The 20,156-nt window shown below is 29.1% G+C and overlaps 1 protein-coding gene across 2 annotated transcripts in view; it reads left to right on the forward strand.

Moving 5' to 3' along the window:
• LOC107451782 (probable G-protein coupled receptor AH9.1) overlaps positions 1 to 20,156 on the forward strand; it is a 90,066-nt gene that overhangs the window by 53,248 nt on the left and 16,662 nt on the right. For both annotated transcript variants that reach the window (XM_071186413.1, XM_016067991.3), the window contains exon 2: positions 17,273 to 17,502. The gene's annotated coding sequence lies outside the window, so the exon portion shown is untranslated. The remainder of the gene's footprint in view (positions 1 to 17,272; positions 17,503 to 20,156) is intronic.

Genomic DNA, 20,156 nt, shown 5'->3' on the forward strand with positions numbered 1-20,156 from the left:
TATAAAAGTTATGAAGTAAAAAGTATCAACACTTATACATGAAAGGAAACAATAATAAACGCAGAACATATAGAATAGCTTTTCAAATAACTAAATTTTATTAAAATAGTAAGTTTATCGTTATAAATACATTTATAGTGGTATACTTTCATTATAAAAATATAAATATGCTTATTTTTATAACAGTATTACAGTTTTGAGCATTCATTATTAAACTATGAATATGTTTTTTGTTATAAATACTTTTATAGTGTTAAACTATAAAACTATTTATAATAATAAGCAGATTTGTGCTTCAATAATGAGTGTATTACACATTCATTATTAAAATAAGAATAAATGTTATCTTATAAATATTTTTATACTATTACATACTCATTATATGCTTAGTGTTAAGATTTATTTTTATAGTGTTAGTCACTCATTATTAAGACATAAATGCGTTTATGGTTATAAATACTTTTTATAGTTTATTACTAAATATGAATATGTTTACAGTTACAAATATTTTAAAATTGTTACATAATCATTATTAAAATATAAATATGCTTACTGCTACAAATATTTTTATGATATTACATAATATTTCAAAAAGCTTAATTCAAGCGAGGTATATTAGTACCAATAAACCTCGGTTGAAATTGGTTTTTTACGGCCCACCGAAAGGAATAAATACGTGTGAAAATTGTTAATTGTTGTAATTTCTAACTATCAGGAGTTAACCTCGAGTGATATTAATGATATTAATTATAGTTAGTTGATTAATTATAATTAGTTCTCCAAATGATATTAATTATAATTAGTTTTTATTTCTAAGAGAAGAAATTCTAAAACATGCTTTGCTCAATTTGGTAGCATAAAACTCACAAGAAAGGCAACAATTAATAAAAAAAGATTTTTTCTCTTAAAAAATAGTGTCTTGATGTGTCTTTAAGTTTTATGCATGATTTTAATCCCGATTTATCGATCATTTTTCTTTTTTTTTTTTCTCTCCTAGTGCAAAGAAAGAATATTCAGCTAATAGGTTATAAAACTTAACGTATTTGATATTTTTTTAAGTCTCGACACCCAATCATAACCAGACGTTTCAGCCCATTTTTAGACTCTTTTTTTAAATAGTCATAGTTGGAACACACAATTTATATTCTGATCAAATAAAGAAGACAGCTGGTGCCACTCTCTCCAGAATTTCAAACCAAAAGTAAAGATAGAACGTTTAGCCACGGCCAAGACAGATTTAACGCGGATCTTGCTACTAATAGGTTGTTTAGTCAGCTGCCAGCTTCAAACAGTTTTAATGAATTGATCGTTAAAGACATGGTTCCCAGTAGAACATCAAAATCAAGCATCACTGGCTGCGGTCAGTAAGCAGGTGGGTGACCACTTTCATCAGTCGTAGGAACCGAGGGGTCGTAGTATCACCCCTCGTTAAACTGTTCTACCATAAAGTGCTCGACTTCACACGTAGGTCGTCGGACTACCAAAGCAGGACAGCAAGCAGAATACCAAAATTGTGAAAGCATGTCTTCGGATCATCCTCAGAGATGTTTCCCCGACAGTCGTCATTAACCCATCGTGCAGCGCAAATGTGACAAAAATAAAATACCTACCTACCCACCAAATTTGCGTAAATTAATGGCTAAATTATTTTTCTATTATTTTACTTATATATTTATTAAAAACGTTTCAGTAATGGCAAATAGATTTTCAGTAATTCATAAAGTATACTAAAAAATGCAAGCAAGAAAAGAATAAAAGCCATGATGTTACACATTTTTCATTATCATGGACTGTTGTTGTCCATTTGACTCTATTGATTTTCGTTTACGATTAGCCAGATTCAGCTTTCAACTCACATTTTGTGCAGGGAGTTCAGTTGTCTCACTTTTTTTTTATCGTTTTATCTATTGTCACATTTTTAGTTTTATCAGAATATCCTGTTCAAAATCTCTACGGAACTTTACTCGAGGTATTCTCGTAATTAATTGCTTTTCTGAGACTTATCTTGAAATTTTATTTTTTATTTTTTTTGAAGAGTTTTCTTGTTTCTATAGACTGAATAAATTACAAAGACTTACAAGAGGGATCAGAGGATTTTGTATGTAAATTTTGGGTTTAAACCAATTCTTTTCTTTTTTAACGTTATTCAGACTTTCATAAAGTTCCAGTTTTATCCCACAAGATATTCGTTTTTAATTTGTTAAATCTTTTGTTGATAGAAAATTTCTTTTTAATTTGCTTTCAAATTTTATATAAAAAAATTCCATTTTTCTGCATAATATATATATATATANTATTTTAATGACTTAGTATTTACTAAAAATATGTAATTTTTTTTTTTAAAAAGTTGTTATATGGATTTGAATGATTGTTTTGAAATTCTAGAATTTTGTGCATTTGCAATGCACCTAAGTTAGTAGCGAGTGAAGCGAGCTTGGTTTGCGAAGCAAGATATATAAGATTGCGTAGCAATTTTCGGGGGTTGGCGAGCGTTAGCGAGTACTTCTATATATTTAAAGATTCTATTAATATTACTCTTCTACTGTTAATAATTTAATAGCTGTATGAATATTATATAAAGTCTTCTTTTTTGAAATTGCATATAAATCTCTTTTTCTTGATGTTTTATTAAGAATTATCATTTTTCTACCACATATAAAAATAGTTACGTTCACTGTAAAATGTAATATGCTTGCTTTTTTTCTTGCTTAAGTTTAAAGCATGCCTTCATGGGCCTTAAAATAAATTTAAAGCTTCATTGTAAAAACATTTCCCCTAAAAAGCAAGCACATTTTGTTGCACTAATTCTTTCAAGAAATCGTTATTTCGTGAATTGCATGCAATTTTTTGAACGATAATTGCAGTTCTGTATTTAAAAATGTATTTTGTTTACCTCAATAAAAAAATGCAGAATATATGAACTATATACCAATTTGTTACAATGTTGAAGTTAATTAAATTTATTAAAATGAGATTTTTGGATTATATTTTTATAATTCTGAAATCATTGATTTATTTCAATATAGATTTTTTTTTAATTTTAAAATTTGGAATACTTGCAATATTATTACCAACAATAATTTGAATCTGCTTCTTTGTATAGAGATTCATACAACACTGTTAGAAATTTCTTGGAAAGAATGGTTAAATAACAATTTATTTAATTGTTATTTTACCCATTTTCGAAGAAAACAGTCAAATTACCGTAAATAAGATGATATTTAAACTATGAACTGTGAGAAAAGACGTTTATTAATTGCTTTCACCTAATACAGTTAAACAAGCGGAATTTTACCACACTGACTAAGCCCACATAATAAAGCAACCTAGTTCCTTTCATTTGGATACATATTAGAGCCAAGAGGGCTCATCTGCCAGTCTCGTGAATGACAACACGGGGTTCAAATCTCATCGTTGGCACCACAATATTTTCGTCATCCTCTTCAACATTCGAAGAGTTTCCAGTGTTCTGCACTGCCCAGTTTGCGTCGTCACTCTCTAGTGCTCATTACCTAGCAAAAATCCTAGCTCCAATGTCCAGTTAAGTTTCCTTTTTACTGTTTTGAAGCCATAATAGTTGTAAACGGTTTCAAATACTGTAAAGTTTGTATTTACGATCTTATGACCATACTAGTTGTAAAGTTTCAGAACCGTAAGGATAAAAAATATTCTTTGAACTTTACGAATAATTGGATGAAAAGACCGCTGCCGGTTGTTTTATCATAATTGCACAATGAAAATTCCAGCTGTGAAGTATTCTATATTTTACTCACCATTGATTTTGCACGAAATATTCGCATTAAAAGTAATTGCCATTATCAGGCACCACTAGTTTCTAAATGCTTCATCGAAAATAATTACTATTTAGTAACAATGATAGTGCAAGCTCCATTATTACATTTAATGGTTCAAAGTACATGGAGCTTATCCTTCTTTGGTATGCGCAGTTGCGTAAAGGAGTGCATTTACAAATGTATTTCTACCATTAAAACAAATTCCATTTGTGGTATAGCAAGCATTCTTAGCTTGCACGAATGAATATGTTTGATTTAAATTATATACTTTTGCGATTATAAAGTTTCAATCTATAGCAATTAATTTCAACTGAGAGTTATATTTTTCGAATTATTTCGAAAATGACCATACTAAATACACACTGAAACTTGAACAATTGAAATATTCTCTCTAACTTTAACATATCTCTCACACTTAATTTTTTTTTATCAAAAGATATGCTAGCTTCATAGATATGTTATATTTATTGCACTATGAAAATATGATTTATATTTTATTAATGTTTGATAGCATTTTGCTATCACAAAGTATCTAAAGTACCACAAAGCATTTTGTGATACTTTATTATTTCAAAAACCGTTTCAAATGATATTACAAATTACTATTTCATCTGTCTTATTTTAGTATATATCACTCGCTGAACAGCCAAGCCAATTCTGAAATTACGACTACCAGTGTTTAACTCTGTAGCCTTGTAATTTTGAAGCCTACCCGGAAGACAAGGAAACTTCTAAAAAAATATTGGGAGAAGTTTAGACTTTTGCATTGAACTAACTCTTATTTGCAAAACATAGTAAGGAAAACCACGAATCCCCACTTAGCCTGACGGCAAGGAAACTCTAATCCATGATCCACCACTGAAGATATTTTACGTTAGCACAGTGGTAGGGACGAGCCGAGTGCGAAATTCGTATTGAGCAGCCATCGCTGGGATTCAAACCCGGGTCACCTCATTGGGAGGCAAACATTCTATCCCCTGCTGGATCACCACAACTCTCTTTCATCAGTGCTCTTCAGACTAGCATATTAATTTATTTTGTTTAAAAGCCTGTAGCAACACAATTTTTATGCTTGCATTTTCATTAAAAATAAATAAGGACAGTTCTCCGGGAATTATGATTATAAAAATAATCACTTAAACAACAGCTCTATGGTCTATTTTATAATTGAAATATTATTTTATATTTTGAAACTCACATTTCATAATATTACATAACAATACATGATATAAACTTTAGATATTTGTAGAAATAAAACTAAATATACTTCTATGTGAAATATATGTGACAAAATATATTTGTATGAAGTATTGAAATTGTACAAAACTATTATAAGAAAAAAGATCAATGTCAATATCTCAGACGCACACTTTTAATCTTATTGCAAAAGAATCTTTAAAGAATATTTTGGAACAAGGAAACCATTAAAAATGATGCATAAAATTCATTTAATAATCTTCTTAATTAATTTTTCAAATGAGAAAAGTTAATTTGGTTATTAGAATTTTCTGTATTTTTTCACCAACTAAATCAAACATGCATTGTAAAAAAATCCGAAGCAAATTACAGTAAAAAATTCTAGCTCTCAGGTGTTGGTACTTTTTACCGTAAAATCCACTTTTACCGGAACATGTTACGAACTAAAAAAACTCTGACATGCTGTAAATTTTATAGTAATAATTATCGTGAAACCACTGAAGCAGACTAATTAAATAAATATTATTGTGAAATTTATGGAATAATTTTAGGGTGTGATTTTATAAGAAAAACGATTTTATGCTTAAAAGGATTTTACCGTAATGCCCCTAAAGTGCTGGTAGTTTATACCGTAATTTGAGCCCAAATTATTTACAATGTCGGCTCAAAAATGCTGAAGTGTGTTACGGTTAACTTGCTATAAATCGTTATTTAAATAATTTACAAAATGTTTATTTGAATAATAATTTTGTTCGCATACTAATTATATGTCTTAATGATTTTCATGAGATCAGTGCATGGGACCTGAGTGCGATTCCGACACCTGCAATCGTTTTCTTCCTCTTTGACCCTACAGCTCTAGTTTGAGCACACCGGAAAATTTTATCTGGTTGTTTCGCTTATCGTGTGAGACGGAAAATACTAGAATTTTTGTGTTAAGCAGTCTTTCGGTGCTGCCATCTGTGCATGAATGAGAATATTGTATTCTAGTAGTCCAAGTTCACAAAGTGGAAAATGCTGGACACTGAAAATTCTGGTTGGATGGTTGGTTGGTTCTAATGCCACTTGCCACACGGGCAAGCCTGCTTAGTGAAACCGAGCTATTTGAAGGCAGAGTGTGCGTTTCTTGTTTCTCAGTGGCGCCATCTATGGCCAAGAATACGACTTCGACCACATCAAACTTCACACCCGTTTTATAGCGCGGACCCATTCATACATCCATTCATTCATTCACAGATTGTAATTTTGACCTGAATCAGAGAACGATCGATCTCCAATCCAGTACCTCCAGAGGCATTGAAAATTCCTCATGTGTTGAAAGGAATGGAGTAAATATTGTGGCACTGGGAATAAATCCCCTGCCGGTTCTGAAGTTGACAGATTAGCTCTCTCGGCTATAATATGTACCCAGCTGAGAAGAATTAAGTGGCTTCATTAGGTGGGCCTAGTTGGTGCGATAAAATAAATAACAAATAACAATAACAAATAACAATAACAAATAACAATAACAAATAACAATAACGAATAACAATAACGAATAACAATAACGAATAACAATAACAAACAACAATAACAAATAACAATAACAAATAACAATAACAAATAACAATAACAAATAACAATAACAAATTACAATAACAAATAACAATAACAAATAACAATAACAAATAACAATAACAAATAACATTAACAAATAACAATAACAATTAAGACCATTTTTTCCCCTTAAATTTCTAACAGTGTTTTATTTTATTTTATATTTTTTTTATACTTTTCAATTTTATATATTTTTATTGAAATTATTTATTTTTTAATTTTAAATTTAAAAATTCTTAAAAGGTATTTCACCAAACATTTCTAAACGCAATGTTTAAAATGAGATCGATAAACTCTTCTGACTCGTTACAAATAACTTTTCCACCAATTAAACTTCCTGATCGAAGCTAGAATCCAGATTATCCAGGAAACTCACTCTAACAGGAAAGCAGGAACTTCAATGCTTTCCATTGATCAGATGGATGCCTATTGTTGTTGGACAATCACTGAAGTGAGCAATCGAGGTATCTATTGAGGAGACAATAATGAAACAGCATGAAATTGTGGTTTCAGTACATATAGGATTCCATTGTTATGTGTAGGAAAACCAAAGATACAGATATTGATTCCGTGATAAAAATTGTGTGGGGTGCACCTTCGTGCCGCTTCAAAGCTAATTTTTTTTAGTCATTAAGCTGAAAGAAATCTAGTTCGCAAAGTAGAAAAAAAACGGATGACTTTTAATTACCTTTTTAAAGCAGAAAATTTATTATACATATTTTTCATGCTTTTTCGTTATTTTGCATTAATTTAGGTTAAAATAAATGAAAAATATCATATTTAGCAATTTAATTATTTATGGTTATCAGCATGAAACTCAGGTGTCTTTTTCTGTATCAAAGCTAAAATCTTTCCAACACGGCTAACTTTCAAATAATAGTTTTTCAAATCCGCACTTCCCTGCAATTTTTTACCTCTGAAAGGTACACTTTTACCATTGAATTTCTTTAATTAGAAAAATTAATTACCCATGGAATTTTGAATATGAAGGATATTTTTTTCAAACTAAGTTTCGTGGATATTATGTTTTAATACACATTGTAATTCTAATGATTGCAAATTTTTCAGTAACTATTAGACTGTTATTATAATTAAAAAATATCAAAATATGTTTTTGTTCGTAATTAGAGGATCAGAAAAAAATATGTAAAATGGACACTTATGGTGTCCCATCTACGCCAAAGCGTTAAAGGTCTGATTTTCACGTAATAAAATGGATGATTTATAGAACTTTTCAAGCGAATAAGAAATGCACACAAATAAAACACTCGCTTTCTGAAAGATAACTGCAAGCGAGAAATAATTTCAAAAATTTTATGCTATTAAAAAAGGAAAATAATATTAAAAATTTAATGCTTTACAAATCCTCACATCATCTTAAACTGTTTAATTTTTAACAAGAAATATCTAACTTTAAACGTAATTAGTTAAATAGTTTTGGGAAACACAGATACAAGTTTATAAAAATATAAGTATACACAAATACAAATTTATACAAATACAGGTTTAAACAATTTTTTTAAAATTTTATCTTTAGAAACTATTGGTCTGATTTTGTTCAAATATTTACTTATCATCCATTCTTAATAATTATATTCTCTGTTACATTACTTTTTTAATTTTTAATATTATGAAAAACCTAAAACGATATAATTCCTTTATGATATTATAATCGCATTGTATTATGATCAATATTAAGTTATCATGAAACATTCATTAATAACGATATTTACATTTCATTTTTAGATTTTTAAACAGTAAATAAGTTTCATTTATTTTTTACTGAATTGTAATTACTTTAAATGCATTTTCTTTCAGATAAAACTTCACGCAAAACTTTATTAAAATTAAAATAATGTTTACAAATCAACTATTTTTTTCTTATCAAACTATTTAATCTTAGGCTTTATTTAAAATTAACTTCTTGCGTTATCTTTTAATATTCTCCTGGACAAAATATATTTAACGAGTTTTCATAACAAGAAAAACTTAACGAACTTTAAAATTGAAGTTAGTAAATGAAGTAGCAGTAGTAAATTATCAAAATAATTGGATAAGTTTATCCTAATAGATGTAGAAACTAAATCTGTGAAACCACATTAGTGTTAATGAAATATATTATTTTGTATTCTTTTAATTGAATAATTTTTAATTTATGACAATCTGTTTATCGTCGAATAATCACAGATGATTTGAAAGCAATCATAAGGAATTAGCATAAAAGGCGAAATTCCTAAAATTAATGAAATGTATATCAGTGTCAATCATTTAAACTGGGACGCCTATCGGATTCAATTTTGCAATTCAACTTTGTTTCGTTCACTTTTAATGAAATAGCTCACCAGCTTAATTCGCATATCATTTTCATTTTAATTAATGATAGGAAATTATGTCTTACAAAGTTAAAAAAACAAGTGAAACACAATCAAATCATGACCCAGCAGCTAGCCCCATTTTTCAGAGCTCTATTATTTAGTGACCGTGGTAGGAATGCCACGTTATTTTCACCCTGTTCAGATGACGTTGACAGCCTCTGTGCTGGTACGGCTCTCTTCAAATTTCCATACCACAATCAACGATTGAACTTTCAACTTCATCAGATTTAACAAGCACCTTGCTGCTATGCACGCTGGTTTAGTAGACTACCAGGATCGAACTCAGAACCCCCAGCTGTCCACCAGTGGTAGAATAATATTTAGGGGTAGAATAATGTTTCAAGGGACCGGGATAGCCTGGTTGTTAGGGCGCTGGTCCCATGTTTGCGGGTTCGAACACCCCCGGGCTGAAGATTCCCCGTGTAGTAAAGTGACTGATGCACGTTAAATCTGTCGTGTCGCAAAAGTCCTCCATGTTCCCATAACAAATCAATACCTCTGGGGGTACTGGATTGGAGATCGATCGTTCTCTGATACAGGTCAAAATTACGATCTGTGGATGAATGAACAGATGTAAGAATCGGTCCACCCTATAAAAGGGTGCGACGTATGATGTGGCAGAAGTCGAATTCCTGGCCATGGATGGCGCCACTGAAAAACAAGAAACGCACACTCTGCCTTAAATTTGCTCGGTTTCACGAAGCAGGCTTGCCCGTGTGGAGAGTGACATTAGAAACAACATCAACAACAATGTTTTAATCGGCTGTGTCCCCGGAGTTTCAAAATAAGTGTTTTGCAATCTTCCATGAATACCTCATTATCTGGCTATCAGAGTATCAGAATGACTTTAAAAAGTGCATAGTTCAAAAATGGTTTATAAAGAGCATTTTTTTCCTAAACTTATAAATTCCATCCCACTAAAGTAAATCCAAGGCTTAAGTTCTTGAGTCTCAGGGATGGAGTCCTAGCGGCTATAAGGTTAAATTGTCTGAAGGCCTCTGTTCCAGACTTTTAATTAGGAGCCTCTCAAGCCACCGGATTATGCATATTTTTTTAGATATTTTTTGAAGCAAAATGAGGTATAAAATATTTCTATCATTTAAGTTTTACTTTGAAAGAACTCTTATAATTAATTCTTTTAAAGAGTTTCAAGAAGCTCAAAGTTTACTACGTGGTTAACTATGCTTATTAAAAACTTATTTAACTTTAAAATGTACTGGTTCCATATATCTTCTACTTCATAACTAAATTTAAAAGCAACGTTGCTTTTGATGAATCTCTGCATAATAGATGGATCTTCTAAAAATTTATAAAATAAAAAGTTAATGTTTTCATGCCTAAAAATTGCACACAAAAAATAGCAGTTTTGTGGGAATTTCTGTTAATGTTGACTATGGTACTTTTAAATATATTAAAAGGGATCATATGTAAATCTGACTATTTGCCTTAGCCTAAAATGATAAAATATATCTATTAAAAACTAGTTAATATAACATGAATATTTTAATATTCTATTCTTAAAAAATGCTTCATGCGCAAATATTACATCAAAGGTAGGTAAAAAAAAGTGGAGCCCGAAACCAAGATTTATGTTTTTTAAAACTCTTTGCATAGGTAAATATTTCTTTAAAACATATTCTTTAGTTAATATAAAACTTAAATTTGGTTATTTATATGCTTTAATTTATAACTAAATTTCATGGTAAGGCTATTTAAAATGTTTCTTTGCATGATTGATATTCTAAAAATTTATAAACTTCAGTCAAGGTTATTTTTCATATAAACTGGACGGAGAAATAATGGCACAAAGTGTTATGGTGTGTGTTTTCCTGAAATACTTTATTAACTTTTGTATTTTTATATAGTGAAGGGCTTTTCAAGTAAAACTAAATTTCTGATTTATGCATATATTTTAAAATCTATTTGATAAAGGATGAGTAAGTTTCTTGACAATAAATTAGAAGCACAGAACACGACTATACAATTTTTCGTACCATAAGTCTTTTCATCTTTTCCATAAATATTATCAAATGGTGTTTTTTTCGTTAATGTTTTGAAAAATGTACCGAAATAAATCCATAGTGCATTTTTTTTCTTTTAATAATGTTTTTGAGAATATGCTTTTGACAGAGTTTTAGATAAAATAAATTACTCAAATAAAAATAAAAGCTTAAATTTACTATCATCAAAGGCATAAGAATAAGGTTATATCGGGAACATGCTAAAGAATGATAGGTGTCCGATGAAAAGAATGAGAAACATTTTTTCTAAAAGGAACAATGCATTTTGCACAGCTTATTTTTTTTCAAAACTTTCAAATATAAGGCAGGCATTTTAAATTTAGTAATTGAACTATTTCATTTAATCAAATAAGGTTTCATTAGATTTCAATCACTTATTAATTGGGATAATATATTTAAAATTTGCATAAAGTACAAGAACGATTTTTGTTATATAACAGGGTGGCCAACCTGCTTGATAGTCAAGCCATTTTTTAAAATTCGAAATTTTTCGCGAGCTGCAATTAAAACCGTAATTAAAAGGTACGCAAAAAAGGTATTAAAATTTTTTTGAGGAAATTATATTTATTGAAAACATAATTATAAGTGCAAAATATGTGCATTGAATTTTTAAATATTAAAAATTAAACACATTTGTTTTACTTCTCCTGATAATTCCTTCAAATTCGACAAGCAGCCTTTTTTAATTCAGGATACTTCGATTCTGGTACAAATTTCCAAAATTCAGTAATCGACGTCGATTTATATTTTAATAGTAGAGCTTGATCTTCTTGCATCTCTATTAATTCTAATTCTCCCGATGCTTTTTGTCTCATAATTATATTGGAAAGAGAAAACTCACATTGAATTCAACAACNAAATTAAGAGACGATTTAAAATATTTCAAGTCTTGAAATCTATTTTGGAATTCCGTCAATATTCCTTCTAGCTTTTTTATATACTCGTTGAGTTTTTCTTGTTTAGTATTGGAAAAAAAATTTAATTCGAAAAAAATTACAAAATGTTTTACTTTTAATGACCTTTTGAAAAAATTATAATTTAGTTTGAAAACTAAATATACACTGCGAGAAGTTAGATATTATTTTATCTTTCCCCTGCAATTGTAAATTCAGTGTTTGCCAGTAATATTTGTTGTCAGTAATTTTAAAGACATTTTGAAACACATACGGAACGATAATAATTTAATTTTTTAAAATATAATAGCACAAAATTAAAAGGAAACTCGGGTGCTTTTATCGAGAGCCACAAATAATCAATCAAAGAGCCGCATGTGGCTTACGAGCTACAGGTTGGCCACCCCTGTTATATAATATATCATCGCTGTCATTAAAAAGTCCTACTCCGATTTGGTTATTATGCTTTCCTTGTAATGTTCTTCTGCTATTGGCATGACAGCCCTTTGTGAGTCAGAGCCTTCGCTAGAACTTTCTTTCATTCTCCTCTTTTTTTGCGATTGCTCTCCTGTTAGTAATTCATAGGATTTTGAAATCATCTTCCACACAGTCGAACCATCTGATCTTAAGCCTACCTTTAACACTAGTTCATATTGGTTTATAATTGAAGATTTTAAATTTCAAGGAAGAAGAATCCATTAGACAGATGTGAGCCGCAAGCTTCAAGCGATTTATCTTATTGTATTTGCTAATCGTACCATGTTTTCGATCCATAAATTAGGACAAGTCTATAGATTGTTGTACTTTGCATTATTTTTGTTCGTTATTATTTAATTTTAACTTTGGAAATGTTCTTAAGCCGTAAAGGCATCGATTATTTGTTCTAATGTGTATCTTTATTTTCGCGCTTATATCGTTTAAGGAATTAATATTTGAACCAAAATAAGTGAGATTGTCAACAATTTCAAATTTAGAAGTTCTGGTTTCTAAAAATTTGTAGTTTGCAGGTATTTTAGTAACCTTGTTTTGATCACGTCATATTATGATAAGCCGCTTTCAAAGGATCATTAGGCGGAAAACATTTTTAATATTTTTATATTCTTTTGGTTTAAGGTAGATCTTTGATATTCATTTCAAGTTAAAAATTGGGCATCAATTCTTACAAAGGCAAATTTATTTGATGAAAAATGTTTATGCAATATTAATCGCATAGGTTGGGCTAAAATCGATGATAATGCAAACATATTATTTGGCGAATTGTAAAACGTTGCGTAGCCCTACATATAAGGAGTGCTTCTTTCGTTTTGATATTGCGCTTTTGCTTGCTTGGTTTGCATAATATCGTTAATGTAATTTGAGGAGATCATTTCCCGAACAATTTATAATTAGTTAGTCTAAATACTTTTTTTTTCGTAAGAGATAGATCTTTGAATTTTAAGTTAAGAAACTGGCGCAAATTTTTCGAAAAATACCTTCGTACAATGAAAAATGTCACTATAACATTTTGTTTGGAAAAATATTTTCTTTCAGTCCCTCTATATGTACAGCATTGCTTTGCCATGACTTGACTTGATTTTTTTTTCGCCTGAAAGGCGCTAGAGGTAGTTCTCTCATGTCCATTGTGATATCTTAGGTAATATTCATACTCGGCTAATTAAACTGGTTTCCCTTAAAAGTCGCAATAATTCGTCATGTTGTTCTAGGCCTATCTCTTCTCCTCTTCCAGTCTGGTGACAAGGACAATGCAGTTCTCTCGTTCTCTCTGGTATGTTTTCTTAATATGTGGCCAATCCAGATCCATCAACTAATTTTTATATCTAATGTTACTGGCTTGTTAGCAGATTTACGGTATAGATCCATGATGCATATTCTGTACGTATATAGAGCATAAGTCACTAATAAGTCACTTTTCACTGATAAAGCAAACATGATATTAGACGGGTTGTATTTTCAAGGACCCTTCAATAAAACGCCTGCAGGCTGACTTTTATCTAAATCAATTTTTAACTGGCCACGGGGTGTTTGGGGTACACCAAAACAGATTATTTAACAAAACTCCTAACTGTAACTATTGCCAAATTGAACAGATAATAGACCACCTCGTATTTGACTGCACCCACTTCCAGACACTCCGTGGAGATCAATTTGATGGTAAAAGTCAACATCAGTGTTAAGCAGAGTTGGCCTGCAGGAATAAAATCATAACAATCATCAAGACCACGCTTGAAGAGGTACTGACAAATATAATCACCTAGCATCAGAACCTGCCTGCTCCAGACACTTTATCACTTATCTTGCCCACTTAGGTTTTACCAATTTCTCATTTTATTCGGGTGTCTCACTGTTTTTATCACGTTTTATCATCTTTCAATCAGCTGAATTTTAATTGTCTACTCAGATTTTGTTTTGATGTTGATCAGCATTGTTTTAACTCAAGTTTTTTACTTTTTAGGCGGCTGTTTTATTTTGAAGTTTAATCAATTTTCTTGTTCTTAGCATTAATTTATTGTTTAATTTTAATTGTTTTTATTTTGGCCTTTTGGCTTTTCTTACTCTTAAATAATTCTCTAGTTGACTTTAACCATTTTAGATTTTACAAGCCCTTTTGATTTTAACTTCCTCTAATTTTACAAGCCCTTTTGGCTTTTGATATTACAATTTACTTGATTTTATTGTTCTCTTTGATTTATCTATCTCAAAACCTTTTAACTCCTTTTTTTCTCATCTTTAAAATCATCTATTAAACTTGGTTGTCTTATACTGGTGTTTTATCCCCTTGCATGATCTTACTTTTCTATGGTTTATTTGCAATGGTTTTAATTTTGCTGTTGCCGCCAACCCAGTTTTTGTGGTTGTTTATTGGGATATAAGTGAATCATTGTGTAACTTATTTGCTTGTATCATTGCCTATTGTTGTAGTTTGTTTGTATCATTGCTAATTATGTTGTGAAACTTAATCTTTCTTGAATTGTGAATTATGACGTATACCCTATTAAGAGAAGGTCGGTTATTTATATTTATTATTAGATGGGTTGTAAGCGACTGCAGAGACGTACGTTTAATGAATCTTTAGCGAAATAAGTCGAGTGTATTTTATCAGCATTTGAAATGTATCACTTCAAATAATTGGGTACTTGTTACTCAAGAAGAAGATGCTGATACACAAACATCTTACCTATGACGTCAGCACCAGCTTATCGTTTCTATGCAAAATGGCGTGTTAAAATTAAGCTGCTAAGTTTCCCCACATAAGTTAGAATGTCAATTAACGTAAAATTAATTTAATACAAAACCATATCACTCATAGAATTCGTTAAAATATTATTCTTTCTCGTCTACTTCTTTTACTTAACTTAGAATTATTAATTTACGTATTTTATTGTAATCATGCTATATTTTTGCTTTGTGTGCCTGGCAACTTCGATGCATAATTAGTTTGTTTATGTTTTACATGACTTCGTGCCTGTTTCTGTGTTAAGTACGAACCATATAGTGAAAGAATTGAAATCTTTGTGGAAGAATGCAGAATATGTTACTCACGTGAATTGATAATTGGTGGGATTGGCTTACTCGAAATCGAATAGAAAGAACAGTTGCTAACCTAAGCAAATGACACGTTTCAATGACCAATCAGGATCGAGGTATCCACACTTACCGTCACTTGCAGATATCCCGTTGATATATCACAATAAAAAGTAGATTTTAAAGCGAAAGCTCAAACGATATTTTCTGTAACTATTAACGTCAGTCTCTTTTTTATTTTTTTCCTTTCTTTTTTATTTCATTTTGTTTGGCAACGAGTGTAGCAGTTAATATTATCAAAAGATTGTACTTAGTCACCTGTAAAAGAAATTTTAATAGATTAAAATTATTTAATTTTTTTTTAATGTTTTGTTTTGGTAAACGTTAAACGCTTCTACTATATAAAAGCTTTATCCCAATAGTTCTGCATTCTGTCAATTTCGCAACAAGTTTAATCGTTTAGTTATAATTAATGCATTATGCAAAAAAAGGCCCACTTTGCATTTGAGTTACTACCCATTATTCTTTTTAGATGGATCTTTGACAATAATTTCAAGTTTAAAAATGCGAGTGAAATTTACCAGAAACACCTTCATATGCAGTAAAAAATTTTAAGAACATTTATAAAAACATTTTATTCTATCCTAATTTCCCAAAATGTACAACATAGGGGGTATTAAAACAGCTGAAATTGCATATAGTATATGAAATGAAGTGTAAAAAGGCCTACGTAACCATACATTTACTGCGTCCTGCTTGAACTTCGTTATATGCATTTCCTTGTTTTATTCACTTAGAATATTTAATATAAATAATTTTATGATATGAATATTTTTTGCCTTCTATATTCATAAAGATTCTTAAAATATAATTTCATAACGTTTATTAAGAATTTCTCTGTATTTTATTATCAACTTGGAATATTGCTTCGATATTGTTGATTTACCATTTTATTTTATTCAAAAAAGGAGGGTTAATTTAACTTGGAAGAGAAAGATCATAACACTTTGTACCTATGATGGGTTTCTTTAATGAATCATAACAGCATCTGTTTTATATGTATTGAAGGATAATTAGAGAAACCTCACATTAACGTAGTGTTTTTTTTTACTTGTGTCTGTCATATATAATGTAATATCAATAGTGCTATAAATCAGAAATCATGAATAAAACGTACATTTCTTAAGACAAGGATTTTTTTTTTTGATGGATACATTTTTAGTTCCTCGAATTAAGGATGAAAGTAATTAAGGTATTTCTCAATTCTGTGATAATTGTTGCATTTATTTTACATAATTTGTAACTATTCTATTACGTTATATGATTTTATAAGGTTGCTGTTCATTTATTTGTAACGTTTTCTGCTCCACATGATTACACTGTAATTAATTTAGAAAGTTTTTCAGGTAAATATTACCTCAAATTGAAGACTCTATGTTACTAATCGACGTTAAAGATAAATAAACTCGCCAACTTAATGCACAATAAAATTAAAAGTGAAAAAAAGAATTCTGAAAAAAATTATCAAACAACAGCTGTCGCCATAGCAACGCATGCAATGACGACGCATTCGCACTGCTTAGACGTCCGAATAAGATGCGCATGCCATCAAACTCAAAATAAGACCCATTTTGTTAATGGGTAATAATGGTGAATTAATATACTATATTCATATTAATAAGTTCTCCTTCCTATTTTTCTATATTAGCTTAATTTTTCTGAGAGCATACTGCAATAGCACTCAGTTTTCTAAGCACAATCAGAGATTTTAAGCGTTATTTAAAAATGTTTTAATCTCTGATAGTAAAATATTATCTTTAAAAGATATAAAGTCTGATCTTTTATAATATATTTTTTGTTGTTTTTCTTTTCAGGATAGAATGGATAATTTTTTATCATTATGAATGAAAATCATGATTCTTTAATCCGGTGGCACCTTTATTTACAAACTTTATCAAATTTAATGGATACAAAGCAAGCCGAAATTTTGAAGACATCACAAACAGAGTTGATAAAAGAAGAAAAGTAATAATTTGACTCCTTATCAGCTTTCAAATGATTGTCCCTTTCTTACACTTATCTTAAGGAAATATCAATCCAAGAAGTAAGCCTCTCTTTTTTATCATTACTTTTAAGGAAATTGATAATCAATATTAAATATGTTTAATGAATTTGTTTTTTTTTCATAAAGAGTGTTTGCTAAAAAAAAGAAGCAAATTTGTCAAAACTCGGATAAAAAACATTTTAAAAACATATTATAAATTTCTTAAAGAAGACGTTAAGTGCTAATAGATTTTGTTTCGATTGATTTAAAACAGATATTTATAAATGAAGTTTTCTTTAAAAAAAAACATTCCATTATGCTTGAAAAAGTAGAGTTCAATTATTTACTAAAATGCGCAAAATATGTATTTTTTATATTACCGCTATTTTTTGAAAGCATGACTTGAACTTATACATCAGTTGTAAAGAAAAGTAAATTAGTGTTTAAATAAATATCGTATTCTAATACCATTTCCTTTTTTTAATCTCTCAATTTGCTTACAGCAATCAAACAGGTTTTGATGCTTACAATCTTATCTTATTCAGTAGTCGTTCATTTTTAAGGGGATATTCTGAATTTTTCCGATAGATGAAAAAGTATTAAGAGTGACTATTTTGCTCAACCAGCTAACTAGTCGCTCTTAATACTTTCTTAATACTCTTAATACTACTGAAGGGGCTTGAACTAACAAAATAAAAACACATAATAAAATTAGTATTATAGATAAATGGAGTGAAACTAATTGCTTTAAATAGGACGTCATATAATTTTAATTATATAGAGTTATTGTTTTAACAGATATTTGTCATCATAATAAACTTGTAATCATTAGTTTTATTAAAAAATAATCTTTTGAGTTTTCAAATTGCTTATCATTCATTAAAATGCTTATCAGAGGTAGATTGCTTAATTGAATAAAACTAACTAAAAATCTATACAAAAAATTAATTTAATGCCTTTAAATATGTAATGTTTTTCTTATCATAAATTCTATTTGTTTTAAGGGGTCAGAGTACAAAATAATTGACAAAAGTATCGAAAAAAAATATTTTTTATGTTAAATTATTATTTGATTCTTGGCTTATATTAAATTATTATTATTTATTAATAATAAGGTAATGAGTAATTTTAGGTGGACGATACTCTGAAATATTCTAACTTTAAAGAAATTACTTTTTTACATGAATGTTTTTTCTTATTTGTTTTCTTAGGATACTTTTCTGCTAAAGATAGAGTTGGAGTAAACGTTTTCAAACCCTTCAGTATATTTATTAAATATGTGCATTGCATAGGAGTTCAAAATTATTTTATTTTTAATGCAACTTTGTGTACGAAAATTGTTTTGAAATTTTTTCCTCAGATTTTACTCGTAACTCACCACAGAAAACATTCTCTAACTCCTATGTAAGAAAATGGATGCACAGAACTTTCAAGCGTAAATAGCTTATAAAATATACAAAGTTAAAAAGCAAAAGTTAAAAAATGACAAAAAAATATTTTATATATTCGTTGATTTTAATATTGTATCAATTGATTCCTCATATAATATTCCAAACCATCACATCTTATGTCTTTAAAATTTAAATATATTTCACTGGTATAATATGTTTAAAATCCTATTTTGTCAGAGAAAAGAATCATGTTAATGGAATATAGAATTAAAGTTAATAAAATCAAGACAAGAGTAAAATTGCAGAGTAAAATTGCACTGTAAATGGCTTTCTCTATCATGCTAAAGACACCTTAAAACAATGATTGACTGCACTATTAATACAACAATTATATTTTCATTCACATAATGTTTAATTCTTGTTATCTTTTTTAAAAGAGAGTTGATTTTGTTAATAAAACCTAAATGAAAATACACAAGCTCAGTTAAGCTACATTTAATTTAACGTAGTTTTATTTAAAATTATATTTTGTATTTAATACATTCAAATTTGAAAAATTCAATAAATATAAATAAAAATTGGCAATAACTATAAATATGCTCAGAAAAATACACTGATATAAACATTCATTTAAACTTCCCAAATACAAAAACAAAAATAGTTATTGATACACTCTACAAACTGAAATCTGTCTATATTGAAATCAAACTGTAAATAACTACTCAGAGAAATAAATTCTGGTGGAATTGCCGTATTAAATAGTAATGACTCTTTTGGTAAAAATGAAAAAAAAAACATTATTCTGGTTAATAAAGCCAAAATATGCGCATTGAAACCAATCATTTGATAATTTTTTTGGTACATATAGTAACAGTTTACCGGGAATTCTAATATTCCAAAATTAGAGTTTTTATTACCACACATTTTGTAAAAAATCCGAAACTGAATAGTAAATTAAGCCAAATAAATGGTTTTAATGCCATGCTAAGAAATCAAGAAACAAATTACTAAATTTTAGCGCATTAACCTAATTTTATAACATTTTTAAAACCATATTTAATTCATAATTTTATCAATACTATTGTCAATGCTCTTCGATAAGAATTACGGAGCTTTTTAAGGTTCCCCTAGAGCAGGAAAAATGGGACATTTACCATATTCTGGTCTGTTGTGATTATACTTTTGTCTGTATTTATGTCTGTTGTGACTATACTTTTTTCTCAGCATATGATTACTTCATTCGAAAAACCTGAAAAAAACTTTCTTGCGTTAAAAATAGGCATAAATCCAAACTATAAAATACTAATTATTAACTGATTTTAC

The sequence above is a fragment of the Parasteatoda tepidariorum genome, chromosome 10, assembly GCF_043381705.1.
Source record: "Parasteatoda tepidariorum isolate YZ-2023 chromosome 10, CAS_Ptep_4.0, whole genome shotgun sequence".
Classification (NCBI taxonomy): Eukaryota; Metazoa; Arthropoda; class Arachnida; order Araneae; family Theridiidae; genus Parasteatoda; species Parasteatoda tepidariorum.